Raw genomic sequence first — 16,487 nt, 5'->3', positions numbered from 1 at the left:
AGGCAAATGGCATCTTAGGGTGCATTAGAAAGGGTGTGGTTAGTAGGTCAAGAGAGGTTCTCCTCCCCCTCTACTCAGCCTTGGTGAGGCCGCATCTGGAATATTGCGTCCAGTTCTGGGCCCCTCTGTTCAAGAAGGACAGGGAATTGCTTGAAGGAGTCCAGCGCAGAGCCACAAAGATGATTAAGGGAGTGGAACATCTCCCTTATGAGGAGAGGCTGAGGGAGCTGGGTCTCTTTAGCTTGGAGAAGAGGAGACTGAGGGGTGACCTCATCAATGTTTACAAATATGTGAAGGGTAGGTGTCAGGATGATGGAGCTAGGCTTTTTTCAGTGATATCCAGTGATAGGACAAGGGGCAATGGGTGTAAACTGGAGCATAGGAAGTTCCACGTTAACACCAGGAAGAACTTCTTTACTGTAAGAGTGACAGAGCACTGGAACAGGTTGCCCAGGGGGGTTGTGGAGTCTCCTACACTGGAGATATTCAAGGCCCGCCTGGACAAGTTCCTGTGTGATGTACTGTAGGTTACCCTGCTCTTGCGGGGGGGTTGGACTAGATGATCTTTTGAGGTCCCTTCCAACCCTTGGGATTCTGTGATTCTGTGAAAGGGCTTTGGATTTGTTCTATTACTTTTCCTCTGACAACTTTGGGGCAGCTGCAGGGGTTAATTCCTCCCTTTCCTGTTGACCAAGCGCAAGTGCAGTCTGTTTTAGTAGTTATTTCATCCTGTTTGTGCTCTTTTTCCATGCTTTTCAATGTCTGAGCTTTGTCAGTAAACCACTTTCTTCCAAGTGTTTTGTTTTCTGATTAATGTACACCAACATGGTGCTATTGCAATGTGTGGTAGAGTGACTTCTGAAAAAAGAGATTTTTTTGTTTTCTTCTGTACACAAGCATTACTTAAAGCTAAACCTAAGTAATTAATTTTGGCGTGTGTTTTATCAGAGTTCTTCTTTACCAAACCTACGTGTTGGGCTATATGATTCATTCAAGTTGTTCTGACAGTTAAATTTTACAGAGTGGAAAGATACAGCGAGGCTGAATGAGGCACTGTATACATGCCCTTATGATGGGAGTTCCTAATGATGAATGTTTCCGTGATTCATGTTTTTATAAAGGATGCCAAGGGGATGACTATGGATATATCAGTTGTCATAACTTGTAGTTCAGTTAACAATAGTGGAGTGACTGTTTAAAAAAACAGCTATTGTACAGGAATGTTCAGTTATGTTTGCTTTGCAAGACTTCATGTAAGCATGACGTGGGATGTGCTAGACATGTCTCGTGACTTTTGAATCGCTGGGATAAAAGGTCTGCTGCAAGTAAGAAGAGATTTGTTAATCAGTCCTGCCTGAAAGCATTCCTACAGTAATATGTACTAGTCTGACTGAACACCTTTTGAACAGCGGTGAAAGCTTTCTTTTATCTGCATTGCTAGTCTGCAGTGCCTGCTTAAATGTCTGTCTATGGAAGTGCATTGATGGAACTACAGAGAGAGAAATTGTTCCGATATCCTGGACTTCTCAGGAGAATGTAGAGCAGAGCCTATTGCCGTAGCGGTTGCTTCTGAGGGCTTGAGCTCATTTCTGACAACATCAGCATGTAAGTCAGAAGTGGCTTTAGTAACATGAAAACAGAGAAAAAGACATCATGTTGCATGATGCATTAAGTCAGTTCAGTCAAACAAAAGTTCCTAACGGGAACTTTCTCTCTAGGTCAAAAGACAGTAGAGCTGTTTCTTGATATAAATGGATGATCAGAGTGGAACTGATGAGAAAGTGTCTACCACAATATCAATCAAGGCAGTTCCTAAAGGAATCCTGTTTGTGCACTTCCTTCTATGAAGGAATTAAATTTGTAGTAAGAGGGATGGCCAATTTTTGTCATTATTGGTAACAATAACATTGTGGTCATAAAGAGGAATCACTGGTACCAGTTACCAGTTTAGCCTGTTGCTCTGTAATAAACTGGAGATGCCTGATTTACAAACAAGCCCAAAAGAATTTTGCTTCTGTTTCCAAAACATAATACCAACAGGATATCATGAACAACAGGAGGAAACTGTTGAACTCATACAGAAGGACAGTTGTCAGACAAGTAATCTCAAACATGGTTTCTGGAACCTAGCATCAAACTAAAGAGCTATCAGAGGGCACATCCATAAAAAAAATTAAGGAATTGCATTAAGATGGATGAACTCTCTGAGATTCCATAGCTGTATTGCACAACTGCATCTTCTCATCCTATATAGAGGAAGAAATTAGAAAGTGTGCTCTATACTAAATGGTAAGGATACTTCATATGCTGCTTAAAATAATCAGATTATGGTATATTGTCTGATACAGCCTAGGAGTCAGTAGTTTCTCATGCTTTCATCTTAGTATAAGATGAAATTCTGTCCTAATGAGAATGCTTCTTTGTTAAATCAGACAATGGATACTGGTTTTCTTGAGTTCCCACCCCTTTCCTCCCTGGGTGATCTTTCTAATTTCTGCAGCTCACATTTTTGCTTCTCTCCCCATCTTTCTGTGTCAATGCTAAATCAAAATGTTACGTTCTTTTTGATGTGAATGAAAATGTGGTGACAGATGCTGGATGAAAAGTCCTGTAACTCATGAATTCATAATCCAGGATCTACTACACAGCAGAACTAAACCCAAATACATACTGTTATATTAAGTCCTTCTAAATATTCTTATGTTAGTTACACTAGTTCCAGGCAGGGAAAATAATACTGGTCCCAGGCAGGGAAAGGAATAAAGAAATGGATGATGTCTTTAGAATTTTCCATATGCCTTGTGCAGAGAATCACAAGTGTTTTAAACAAAGGAGGGAAGGAAACTTTGATTTCTTGCCAAGAGATTGAAACCTCCTGATCTCTTACCAAGCTAGTTTATTTTGCTGCCAACAGTTTCCTCACCTTAAAGAGCTTCTTTTCCGCTGTGAAACTAACAGCAGTGAAAGAAACAGGCTCTGCAGAATGGCAACATGGTAAATATCTGCTCCACTTAATATGAGGAGAGATTCACATCCAAATTTAGATACAGGACCAGAAAACACACACAGCACCAGGTGCAAGGCTGTCCTCAGATGGTTCCTGACCAAATTTTACTTTTTTTTCCTATTAAGTACTTGAAAGTTGCTGTCTTTGGGAATGTTGATCTCCTACCGCACAAAAATTATTTAACTGCCTTTGCTATTGAATTAATCCTGATTTTCAGGATTTCTCATATTCTGTTTTGTTGTTTTGTTTTTTATTTGTTTTTTTTAATAATGTTGAGATTTACCGAATTTAAGAAACTGAACTCCTTTGAAGTGACTTGAATGCATCAGTTGTGAAACTTGGCCTCCCTCAAAACTGGTGAGTTAGTTATGATGCAGTTTACACCATATTCTCAGTGTTATTACTAGTCATTTCAGAGAAAATCTCTTAGCAGCTGTCAAGCACAAATTCTTAGATATTCCATGTATCTTTTTTTCAGGAGAAAGAGAAAATGAAGACGTTTGGCAAAGTCTGAAGTCAAAGGCTGGCCTTGGGTACTATAGAGACAGCATTTTTAGTTTTATTATGCTAATAAACCCAAGAGTTAGATGCATGTGATGAAATTATCATCTGTGTAGCAACAGAGCATGAATCCTGCGTAGCCCTTCAGCCTGTTGTCCCAATCATGTTTGTGCAAGGCTGATTAATCAGATTAATCAGCTATGGGGATCTGTTTAGTCCTTAGTTCAGAACTAAAATAAGGAGTTTTTAATTTGAAAATTATAAATTAAACCAATAATGGAAATGATAAATTTTTAGGGGAGGAAGTTGTAAATAGTGAGCTGTATTAGCAAACATGTTCCAGTTTTTGTCTGGATGGACACAGGGATAACTTGTTATTGTGAGATCCATGGAATAGCCACTGCTCCAGACTGCAAACTGTTGTTCTGAAATGACCACGATCTTGACATTATCTGAAAAATAAACATTTTAAAATCAGTCTAAGACAGGATATACAGGGCTTTAACTCTTCATTTTAATCAGGAATGGCAGCAAATGCATTAATTGTGTTTTGTTCCTGTAACCTTCCGGTAAGGCAAAAAAATAGGCTCATTCTATAAAAGCTATTATGTTAAATGAACAATAATTTTTTTTATTTTGTTTTTAAACAATAGCAAGAGAGGAAATGCTCTCTGGATCTCTTTTTTTCCCCTTGCAAATACACTTAATTTATAGTAAACCAGGTGAACGATCCTCTATTAATTTATTTTTTCCTTTATACAGCTAGAAGACTGCACTTAATGCTTCTACCATCAGAACTGATAAATAAGAGAATAAAGAAATAGTGTTTCAGACTTTGATGTATATCTTTGGGTCACTTAGATGATATGAAAATATTTGGACTGTTTAGAAAAAACTTATTTTCCAACAGTGAATGAAAAACACTTAGGTAGCCTACAAGCAGCAAGCGAGAACTACATCTAATTTAACCATGCATACTAAGCTGACCACAATGAAGTTTTGTGTCTTCATCTCTAGAGGGATGGTTTACCTACCAATTTCTCAGTTGCTCAGTGTATTCTTTAAAGATTACCGCATAGCCGTTTGTATAATTTTCCCTTTCTAGTGAAAACATAAATGGCTTTGTCAACTTAAAGGGCTTTTCTTTCATTAAAGAAGTAAAGCAATGAGGAGGGAAACACAGGAGGAGACACTTGAACAGCTTGAGAACACAGTGTATGTGCTCAGTAGAATGCAGTTTAAAAAATCTTGTTATTACAAGAGTCTCTGTGTTCACAGATGCTTATCTGTGCAATTCTAAGTGGTATCCTAAGGATTTTTTGAAGGGTATTCTGCTGCTTCAGGTTCAGACAGCGGTGTTTTTATTTTACTTTGTGCTTAACGTCAACCCTTTTAGAGCAGGAAAGCCTTATGAAAGTTAGAAAAAATATTTTCGACTATATGGTAGGAAATGTCCTTAGGATTGTGCATGCCCTTATGAAAAACCATAGTCCCTTTTTTCTTATTTGAGCAACAGCCATGAGCTCTAGTGAAATAATAATTCAGTTTACCAGATGCCAAAAGGATTTAGTCTGAAGTGAGTTGTTTACTGAACCCAGCACTGCTTGACTCAAACTGCTCGCAAACTTATGAGAGGGTGAAAGAGGATGTTTCTTTAATTAATAGGGATCTTAATCAGCTAATTATCTCAAGAAAGTGAGTTATTATGTATGACTTGACCCAAAAGAAGTGGAAATCTAATTTCTAGGAAACAGCAGAGTATGTATGTCACAATGGGATTTTATCTCTGTTGGTCTTACAGAAATGAAGTTAGAAAATAAGATGCTCTTTTATTTTTTTTCCCAGAGTTTACAATTCTAGCATTAAATATGGATTTTTCTGTATGATTAATAATGGTGATCGTATCTGACTATTCAAGATATCCATTGTTGGAAATTTATATCCTGGGTTTAGATTTTAAATGAGCCTTGTGGCATATTCCCCCTACTACTAAACTGCTGTTGAAGAACAACTCAAGTTAATAGAGGACATACTAAAATAGAAAAGAAGGAACTGCAGATGAAGAATTATGTCTAAATTAATTTTAGGAATTAAATTTGCTCTTGCCAGGAATATGTGTCATAGTACATCTCACATATAATTTTTAGCTTATTTTAATATTTACATGTATATGTAATTTTCATATAATGTATCATCTGTATATTTATCACTTTTAGCTGACAGCCCCCTTAGTCACCAAAGGCTTTAAAAAGAGACTGAGTAGGTCTGCTTTCAAGTGAACATGCTAAAAGAAACCAAAACCTTTCTGTCTTTAAACTATGATGGTATTAGCACACAAAATATCAAACTAAAGCAAGACAGTTCTCTGCAGAGAACGCTGAGGCTTATCAATGGAGCCTGATTAAAAAGTTTGCAAATAATCTCCTGTGCAGTGTGCCTTACAGGGTGAATTCCTTAATTTTGCCTTCCATTTGGGCACCTTTAGCAGCCTTCTAATCTGAATGTAATTGACATGGCTCCCTATTAGGTTCCTATAGAAACACCCTTATTTCTGGATCTGGTTCTTAGCCTTTTCCCTGCTGCAAGTAAACCCTTTTGTTCATTTCAACCTTCTTGCCTGCTGTTCCCTGCTGGCTGTGGGTCTGCCCGCCCTCTGCTTTAGAGCTGCTCCTCCAGAAAGGTCAGTGCTTCTCCAGGCAGCTCCCCTCTCCTCACAGCAGGCTACAGCCAAAATAAGGGAAAGCATAGTCTACCACTCTGCTCTCTATACCGTATAGATAGTAATACACCATGAGTAGAATCTCTGCATAAACCAGAAGCAAATTAGAAAAAGAAATACAGTCTTAGTCCCATCATTGCCTCTTCAGTGTTATTTTTCCACCTGTATGTTTAATCACAGGGTAAGAAATCTGCTGCAAATGTAATTAAAATGGAAATACAACGATGGTAATAATAAGACTACTCACAGCTTTGTACATAAATGCAGTGCAGGAAGTTCCAATTAAATGATGATTCTTGCACAAAGATAGAAACTTTTTCACAGTCAATGGTTGAGGATTGCAAATGAAGTTCTGCCTTTCCACTATAGAAATGGCACTAATGGCAAAACGTGAATACCCACCGGCTTCCCCTAAATCAGAATTTCTTAGGCCTGTGTTCAAGAACACTGTTTAACAATAATTGCTGACAGTTCCTTATGCAACATAAATAAGTCTTCCTCCCATCTAAATAGAGTTTCCAATTTATTGCTTACCTCCCATGTTTACTTAAGGACATGTACATGTAAATTGCCATAGGTAGATAAGATAAATTTGGTTTGTGTCTTGGTAATTTGAATTCTTAATGATTAAGGGGCCTAATTTATTATAAGAAATTTAAACTAAGCCTTCTTCTGAGAATGTATTTAAATACAGAATGCATATTTACAAGACGTGTATTATAGCTGCCCTATCTAGAATTCACTGTGGGTTTTGATACAATGACTAACAGAAAATCTGCCCTGAGATCATCTCAACCATTTGACAATTACCAGAGGGGAGGGAACAGATATAATTGTATTTCTCAGTCAGAATTAAGGCAGATGTTTAGTATTTTCTGGTGCAGTATTTAAACACCGTTCTGGGCAGTATTTAATGGATTTGAGAAATCTGCTGTATAGCATACATTGTGTTAATATGAATTCATTTCCTGCTGTTCTCTGAAGCAATCTATTCAAGTAATTATTTCCTCTTTGGTGATTTCAGTGTTTTAAATGTGTTTCTCTATTTTTCTGCTGGTTACACAGGGCAACAGCAGTCATTCTTCTCAAGTCTTGGTTGATAACCTTTAATAACCTTGTTAATAACCTTTTTCTATGTGCCAAATTTCAGTAGTCCAACTTGACATGGAGTGGAAGGATAGATAGTAGCACTACAGCAGCCTTAAGACTGTAAGTGTCTTCACCTATAGACAGTGACCAACTAAGCATTTAAACACATACTACTAACCAAGGAACAAACAGCTCTAGTATTCATTAGCACGTATGAAGTACGGTTCCTTCATCAGCTTTATACATCATCTTCCACAAAGGGAAACTGCACTCTGATTTCTACTGGAAATCACAACCAGATTTGCTCCTTAGGATGTTTGTAAGTACTTTGTTTTATTTGGATTATAGAATTACTGGGAGGGGGGAGGAAATCAATCCATTTCTGTGGCCCCAAATTTGTTAACGAATAGGACTCTTAGATATAATCAATATGTCTTCAGACTGAATGTTAGAATGTGCAATTATGTTTTCACAAATCTATGCAGATAGGTTTTTATTATAAATCATCTTCTATTTCTTCTGGTAGCAAACAATTTAGCAAATAAATAAAAAATGAAGATTGGCATTATAACAACAAAGTACCCATTACAATTAAAGCATCAGAGAACTGCAATAAAAAGGATGCAGAAATTTTCAGTCTATTTTTAATACTCAGGTTTCTCTGTAGTTTAAGATTTTATTTTCTCATAGGCTCTGTGATCATAACAGACCACATTTTGACAGGTTTTCTTAATTTTTTTTAGTGTTCCTCTTACTCAAATACTTCTATTCCTGTATGGGAAGTACCCATTCCTATATGGCTAGTATCTCCCCCTGCACAGGGGAGCAGCATGGAGAGAAGACACAGCAGTTTTGCTTACTACATGAGCACCTGAGGGCTCACGTGACTTTTTGTTGGCTTTACCTGCAGTATGTATCTGAAAAAATACCTTCCCTGAGCCGCTATGTATTTTAAAATGTGTATTTTACCACCATCTGGTAGAAACTGTTGTTGCCTTTAAAATATATAGAGATCAGTTGAACATACTGGTTTAAGTACGGTTTTCTTCCAAAGGGCTGCATCTGGCAGTAGGAGGTAGAATGAACATTTTTAGATTGTATTATGATTAGGGAGCAGTGGAGAGGGAGGCCTGTTGCATGTGCTTGTTGCAACGTGGGAGAAATTGGAACCCACAATTTAAAAATAATTCTGAACTTTTATTGGTGGCACTGTTGGGGAAATCCAGTAGCATTTACTGGGAATGAAACCAGCAGCAGCATGCAGAATCAAATGAAATTTGCGTATGACTCATCTGATCCTCTTTTATATTATTCCTATAGTATTTGTTCATAAAACTGTATTTTAGACTACAAAGTGTATCTACTGCTCTTTTAAAACCACAGATAGTTAAAAATCAACAAAAATCAGTTACAAAGAGGTTCTAATTTTGTTGAAAATTGTTTAATAACTTGCTGTAAGGCAAGTTAGTAAAATCTTACAAAAAAAAAATCCCTAAAAAGTCAGTCTGAAAATAACGTTGGAATTTCCCACACATTGGGACTAGAAAAAAAATGCTGACTGTCATTTTCCATCTTCAAAAGTTCTTTTTTTTCCAACTTCCTCTTTAAAAATCATATAAATAAACAGCTTGCGTAACACAAAAAGTTGACATTATCTCAGTTTGTAAGCTTTGTGACTTTGTGTGGGCATTCCACAATTGTGCTTACTGTAGGGATACTCCCTACAAATGAATCTGTCAAGAACAGATGGACATAGGACTCCATGAAAAAATCCTGAACATCTTCAATATCATTTGTGTTAATGGGAGATGAAGGTGGCTAGCTTTTCGGCAAATCTAGCTCTTATGGTGTGGCAGGAATATTGATAAAGAGTTAGTAAATAACATCAGATGAACATATTACTCAAGCACAGTTCCTGTATACCAGCTGGTTAAATATAACTTCAGTTTGATGCCACGGTTACTAAAGTGTATGTATGTAACACACTATTTGGATTAGGAAGTAAATAAAATATATCCTAAAGAAGTAGGTTACAATGTATTTTTTAACAGCTAAAGGATGTCCACATGGCAATGGTTTATATAATACAGTGAACTTTGTGCTAAACAGTACATAAAAGCTAGCTCACTGTAATTTTTTTTTTAGGTAATGTATGCCCAGAAGGACTAATAATAGGCCTTATGAGTCACAAGCATTCATAAAGTAAGCCACCAGAGTTTTAAAAACATAACAGTTGGGATTGAGTTTATTTGAAGTGAACAAGTAAATTAATACGTTTTAAAAAATAGTGACTCTTTTAAATACACTATGATAATATGCTTCTAAATATTTAAGATCCTTTATTCTATGCAAAACCAGCATGTTAATTATTGGATTAGCAAAAAATGCCTTTCAAGACCAAACTTGAACCCATCTTCTTGGTTTTGAAACACATTTGGAATGCTTGATTCCCTCACAGTGGTCCCAAGGGAAAATGTGTTAGCCTCACCCGTGTTTGTTTACTCAAGAAGGCATAGTTTAGGCATAGCATTTGGTTTTTAGTGAAGAGCTGCTTTTTACTTTAGTTATCCAGCTGGCTTTATACACATAAAATTAAATGATTTGTTCAAGATCACTAAGGGAATCAGTGGCTTGAGTGGGAGAAGAAAGTTGGACTGGGAAAAATGAAAATACTAGTTCCCATCATGGCACAATTTCTCAGTAGCATTTAAGTAAATTAGAGGGGCAACCTATTGTATTTCACAGTCATCTGCACAACTCCCAGCATTGTATAGACTAAATTTACATCAGTAGGGAAATGTAGATGCAGACACAAAGCTGAATGGGGGAAAGGGGAAACAAACAAAACCCAACCAAAACCCCAAAACAAACAACACCCCCCAAACCCCCTCCCCCCAAAAAACACCCAAAACAACAAAAAAAAAACCCCAACCCCAAACAAAAAAAAAAAAACGCAAAAAACAACACACCACCCCAAGAAAAGCCCTACCTGCTTTCATGACAGGTATCTAAGCAGACATTCCAGATAAAGAACAGAAAAAATTAAATGAAAATTTGTCTTCCAAAGCTTTTTGGTTTTGTAGGTATCACTTTTAGGGGAAGAGTTGAGCTGTGTAATGAGTCTGCCTTGCTTGTCTTTAGCCGTTTATTAACCAACCTATATGAATTGTAAATCTAGGATTTTTCTGACTTCTATGTGTTCAAAGTTCCTTTGTCTTTTTTTTCCCCTTAATTATCTTTCCCTTTTCCCATGTCAGTACTGTTATGAGACCATCATGTTGGTATGATACCACTTCTTTCATCAGTAAGATTAGATTAGATTACTGCAAATGACTTTTGTTTGTTGCATGCATTGATTACTGATAAAAGTCGTAAATTGTTGACATCTATGATAGCAGAAGGTAATGACATGGACATTGGCTCATAATTGGCAGCACAAAATTTGGTGGTAAAGGAGTAGTGACATTTAGCATTTTCCAGTGTAGTTTTGGGGCAGGACATGGTGTTCCAGCAAGGACAAAGACTCCTGTGATTGCTTTCTACTCTCCTTCCAAACCTACCTCACTTCTCTAGGCCTTTAATTCCCTCCAACATAAATTTTTCAACAGTTTTCTGTCCTCGTAGGCTCTTCATTTCAGCCTCAGTCTCCTGGCTTAGCCAGTGCTGGCTTTCTCCTTGGCTTGCTGCCCGAGTCCCCTGCTGAACTCAGGATGTGGTTCTGCCAATCTAATTGTGGGCTGCTACTGAAAGGGGTAGTCCCATTCCTCCTACTGTCTGCCTTGGTCTCCCTTGTGAGCAGAGTCAAGAGAACTGAAGTTGTACAATTTGTTTCCTTTCCGTTCAGCTCTCTGAAATCAGGTCATCCTGGGGTAAAATGAACACCAATGCAAAAAATCACAGCCAGGGTTGGAAAGGATAGTGGAATAGGGAGGAGAGACACCATCTCTTCCAGCAGCACTTCACAATTAATGGGAGTTTTATCAGTAAACTTCATTTTCAGCCCCAAACTGCTCACTCTGCCTTTCCTGTTCTTCATCTTCCCCCTTTAGCCCCTCTTCCTAATGGCTTCCTATTTGCTCCCACACATACCAGTTTAATAATAACCCCATCCCAGTTACGCATCAGCTGATGCCAGCTGTCTTGCCCAGCTCCTTTTTTAGTTTTAGTCCTTGCACGTCACTTGTCTTTTGTAGACAGACCTAGTCAGTAGCAGTGCCTGTGGTCCCTTGCTCAACTGCTATTTACTAAGTACTGGCTCAAAATGGGAGAAAAATACTTCAGAAGACAGATACCTTAGTTTTACAGACTCTTCTCAAAACAGCTTTATTTAAGAAGCTCTTGTCATTGAAAAACATCTGAAACTTTACTCTGACTGCATGTGTTAGAAAATGGATACAACCCCTAAGAGTTATGAAGTAAAAGTCCTACAAACTGAGCTTTCCTCCCTTCAAGTCCTTTGTATTAAAAATAAGCAGTGAAACAGTTTTCAACAATAGGTAGAGGCTCTTTTTCCTACTGTAAACAAATGCTGAATATCTGGACAAAAGTCTCCTCTGCGTAACGCAAGTCAGCTCCCATTGACTTAACAGGAGTTGTCGTGCTATATATGAGAGCAGAATCTTGTCTCTCTGAATAAAGGAGTTTTTTCAAGAGTGAGGGGGCTCCGCACAATGAATGCATTTTTAGCAGCCCTTTCTGATTCACTGGCAAACTACCAAACACAAGAACTGTTTCTGTAGTCTTTCTCCTCTCACAATGACAGACATTTTCTTTTTCATTTTTAAAGGGAAGTCTTTTGTATTTTTTTTTCCTCATGAAAGTGTGTCTTATGTTTCTTGGTATTTTGTACAATGAAGCAGAAAGTATTTCTCAGTTGTAGTATTTCTGAAGTTGGTCCTTCCTGAGTTTATTGTGTATCTTCTAATTCCAGTTTAAAACTTAGCTGAGGATAAAGAAGCAGATTTGAGTCTAACTTATGCATACATCTCTCACGATTCAAAAGCTCCTTTTAAACTAGACTGGGCAGACCCCTGTGGAAGTTACATTAGCCCCAGGAAGCTACCCAGCTGGTGCCAAAATTGTGTCTTGCTGTGATCCACCCTAGACCCAAACTAGAAAAGAAGGGGGTGGCTTTCTAGTCTTCAGGAATCCTCTAGTGGGCCAAAGTGAGATTCGCTTTAGCCACACAGAAGAAATACAGCTTGTGCTAAAGAACTGCCCTCTTTAGAGTTTCTGTACTGGAAACTACAGCAATCTTGCTGCCTATCTTACTTTGTTTTTTCCCCAAGAGTCTTGCATGACAATTTTTAAAAGGAATTTAGCAGGTATGCAGTTAACATATTAAAAGTCTGGGGGGGGGGGGGTTGAGTTGTGTGGCTTACATTTCTATCAACATCATACAGTATTTTCTTGCTAGTAAGTCAAGGTTATTTTCTTCCTGTTGTGCTTTGGAAAACACATATTACCACTAACACCATCACAAAGCTCAGCTGTGCAGATAGAAATGCATTTCCAGAGAAACAGGAAATTGTAAACTGAGGACCATTCCCAGTGCTCAAAGTGATGTGCTCAAAGTCTGTGAGGTGATGAGCCCAAACCTGACAACCATCAGACATCCGTACTCAGAACCACCAGTGTCACTCATTCATTTCTCTGAGTGGTATCAACTGAAATATTTCAATAACCATCTGACCAAACATGGGCAAAGTCCTTGTGGATGGCAGAAACAATTGTTCTTGCTTTCTGGATGGTGGTCAGCAAGTGGAGAATATTGCTTCTGACCCAGAATGTCACATTGCAATGTTATTTGAGAGAAAGCAAAGTCTTGCTGCCTATCTGCATGTAACTGGATTTCATCCAAAGAGGAATCAAAACCCATCTGAAAAGGTGTATCTAATCTCATGTTTAAAACCCTAGCAGAGGTGTATTCACTATCTCTCCTGATATAAACTATTTAAATATTTAATTGCCCTCACAGTCAGGAAATGTCAACATTAGGTTTGTCTAGCTACAGTTTCCAGCAAATGGATACCACTGCCTTTGTGAGTGAGGTAGAAAAGGTCATGCTATCATCAAGATCTCTCTTCTATACTTAAGTACCTATTCAAAGTAATACAGTCTCGTGTAAGTTTTTTTTCTTTCAGAAGCTGAAATGTAGAAGCTTCATATTGGAAGATAGCTTGTTTTCTGCTCCCTGGATCATTTTTCAGTACTCTTATGAACTATCACTAATATTTATATATTCCCGCTAGTGTAAATATCAAAAGTGGATGCAAGGTTTTTTGTAGCGTTTCTTCACCAGTGTGCACAGAGATCTTTGTAGAAGAGCAGTTCTTATGCACACTGGATTGCATTAGTTCTTTTTGCCACAGCATTTTCTGTGCTTTGCTGAACAAATGAACACATCAATCATTCTACCCTTCCTAAATATCACCATCAAAGACTTCATACAACCCACTAGACTGCCAACACAAAATACCTTCAGCTTAGGAATCAGCATCCTGAAGGAAGCCACTGGAAACACATTAACTCATTGACATCTTGCCACTGACAATTACATTTTGAAATGTCAGGGGGCCAGTTTTTAGTCAAGTTATTTGTGTTAATCAGGTGTTTTGAATCAAAACCTCTTGTGGCACTCTATCAATAGCTTAGAGAAATCCAAGTTTCTAATGGAATTGTGATTAGTTCTATCAGCCAAACATTTAATTATTTAAAAATGTGAAGATGTTTGTTCCTGCTCGTGAGGGCCCTGAGTGCACTAAATTGGCCTTAATTGCCTTGACCAGTCTGACTGCGCTCTTGCCCTACGTTGTCCCAGAGCCCCATTTCACTTGACTGGGCGTCACCAGAAGTGTGTCTTCAGCCCTGGCTGCACCTACGCCTGGACATGGTCCCTGCTGATTTGGACCCTGGCTCCAGGGCTGAGGTCCAGGCATGGTCTCTTGTCTGTCCCCCAGGCCTGCCCCATTCCCTAGCTGGGGGCAGTGGGATGGGCTCAGCTGGCCATGTCCTGCTGCACTCACCCTGATGAGGGTTCCCTGTGGATCCCAGTCCCAAGGGAGGTGCTGGCCTGCACTGTGTCCTGACACCATCCTGCATAAAAGGAATGCAGGTTGGGAAGGGATGTTGGCTGTCAAATACTGCACTGTAACTGCAGCTAATCCTATAGCAGATCATGCTGTTGGCATTCATTGCTCTTTATTAACTGGAATATGGATGGACCTTTCCATTTTTTTACCTGTGAGCAGTGTCTAGCTAATGGTTTTCTATGTTCATGAGTTAAAATATTTACCCTTTTGCAACCTAGAAGTGTTTGATTTTCAGTGGGAATGATGATCCATACTTCTATCAAAGTCAGGCTCAGCTGTCTGAAATCAATGATTTTGGAAACTAATGTAACAGTTACTATAGTCAAACTGAGCCTCTGGACTCACTAAAGCCGAGCACAAAAAGATTCCTGTGTTTTATGATGAGCAGACTGAAGAGCTGCAGTGGTTGCTGAATAATACTAGTTAGTGTAATACTTTGGTTGACATTTCCTTTGATGTTTTAAAAATATGAATATATTTAAATGTTGACATTTCATTGCATAACATAGGGAATGGTTGTTCTTGGAGGCAATCTGATTTTTTTATCTGTATTAACTCTTGCATCTAGTAAACTTTAATGTTGAATCACTATGGTGCCCTGTCCAAAAAGATGGCTATAGGCACATTTTGCTGACATATTACTCCGTAAGTGTACAGGATACCTATTTGGATAAACTGGGAAAAGTAATTCAGCAAAGCAGTTGCTAGAAATGAGTGACATGCAGTGTTTTTCGTGGTGACATTTAGAAGAATAAAGAAACATGGAGGTATTTTAGGCCTGAAATGGAATATATTAGCTGACTGATGTGACACAGGACAATGAGTGATATTTTCTGATGTAATTTTAGAGAAAATAGAATGATTTAAAAGATGTACTGTAACAGAAGAAAAGAGGCTATTGGAATCAGACATTCAGGAGGCAAATAGGTTTATTCTATTTTATGCTTCACATTTACTGCTTTCTGGCATGAATAATGCTGCAACCATCATACAAGATTTAAGCTAACCATGCTGATAAATACTTAATTCCTCTTGTTTGAAACATCCCTTGTATTGTTGCTCATATGTTTTTAAGATGTAGTTTGTTCTAGCTTTCGTCTCTGGCTTATTTAGTGGCTATTTTAAGAACTGCTTTGATGTAGTAGCTCTCCTGTTACACTTGAGTTTTGCAAAGTCCCTAATTAATGGTCCATTTTTTACATTGGCTGAGCAGTATCTGAGGGAGAATACGTCAGAGCTGACCCACAAGGGCTGCTGGTGTGCAGAGGCTGGTGCTGCTCTGTTTAGTGTCGGAGAGAGGGGTTTTCAGGGAGTAAGCTCTTGACCCACAACAGAGAATAGAGACTGTTCCTCTCTGTCAGCCCGACAGATGGAGAATGATGTGGTCTTTTTGGTCTTAACTTTGACCTTTGCAGTTGTGACAGAAAATGAGTTTTTCGGGCCTTATGCTCAAATAAGTCATGTTATCAATACCCTTAGAGAACCTTTACACGTATGTGTTACCAAGGGCTTCAGGATGGTGACACAATTAGAGGGAGTTCCGGGATGGGAATTGCAGTTGCTAACCATTCTGTCTTCTGGTGCGTTTCTGATACGGCTGTGCTTCAGCCGCAGCTGCTGCGGAGCATCCCCTCCCCGCCTGCGCCGGCACCCCCCGCTCAGCGCGGCAAGCACACAGCGGTGTCGCAGACTCACTATCGCAGTGCTGGGGGCACGGAGCCGGGAGGCTCCCGCCGCACTGAGCCCAGACCCCCGGGCCGAGCTGCGCTGGGGCCGGGCCGGGGAGGGGGGAGAGCAGGTACCATTTAGGGCGCGATCTGCGCAGCGGCACCTCTCCCCTGTCTCTCTCTCTCTCTCTCTCTCTCTCTCCAGAGATGGCGATGTCTCGTCTCCGCCGGCCGCAGCCGCACGCTGCCGGCCCAAGCATTTCGGAAACGCCGTCAAGGCGCCGTAGCCGTTCCCCTGCGCCCTGCTCGCACCGCCACGGCCCGTTTCCCCGCGCTGGGGCGGGGAGACCAGCGGGTGCCCACCCCACCCCGCGCTCCCCAACCACGCAGGGCCGCGTGCCAGCAGGCCCCCG

The sequence above is a fragment of the Lathamus discolor genome, chromosome 3 (assembly GCF_037157495.1).
Source record: "Lathamus discolor isolate bLatDis1 chromosome 3, bLatDis1.hap1, whole genome shotgun sequence".
NCBI lineage: Eukaryota > Metazoa > Chordata > Aves > Psittaciformes > Psittacidae > Lathamus > Lathamus discolor.
This window is presented reverse-complemented; position numbering follows the sequence as displayed.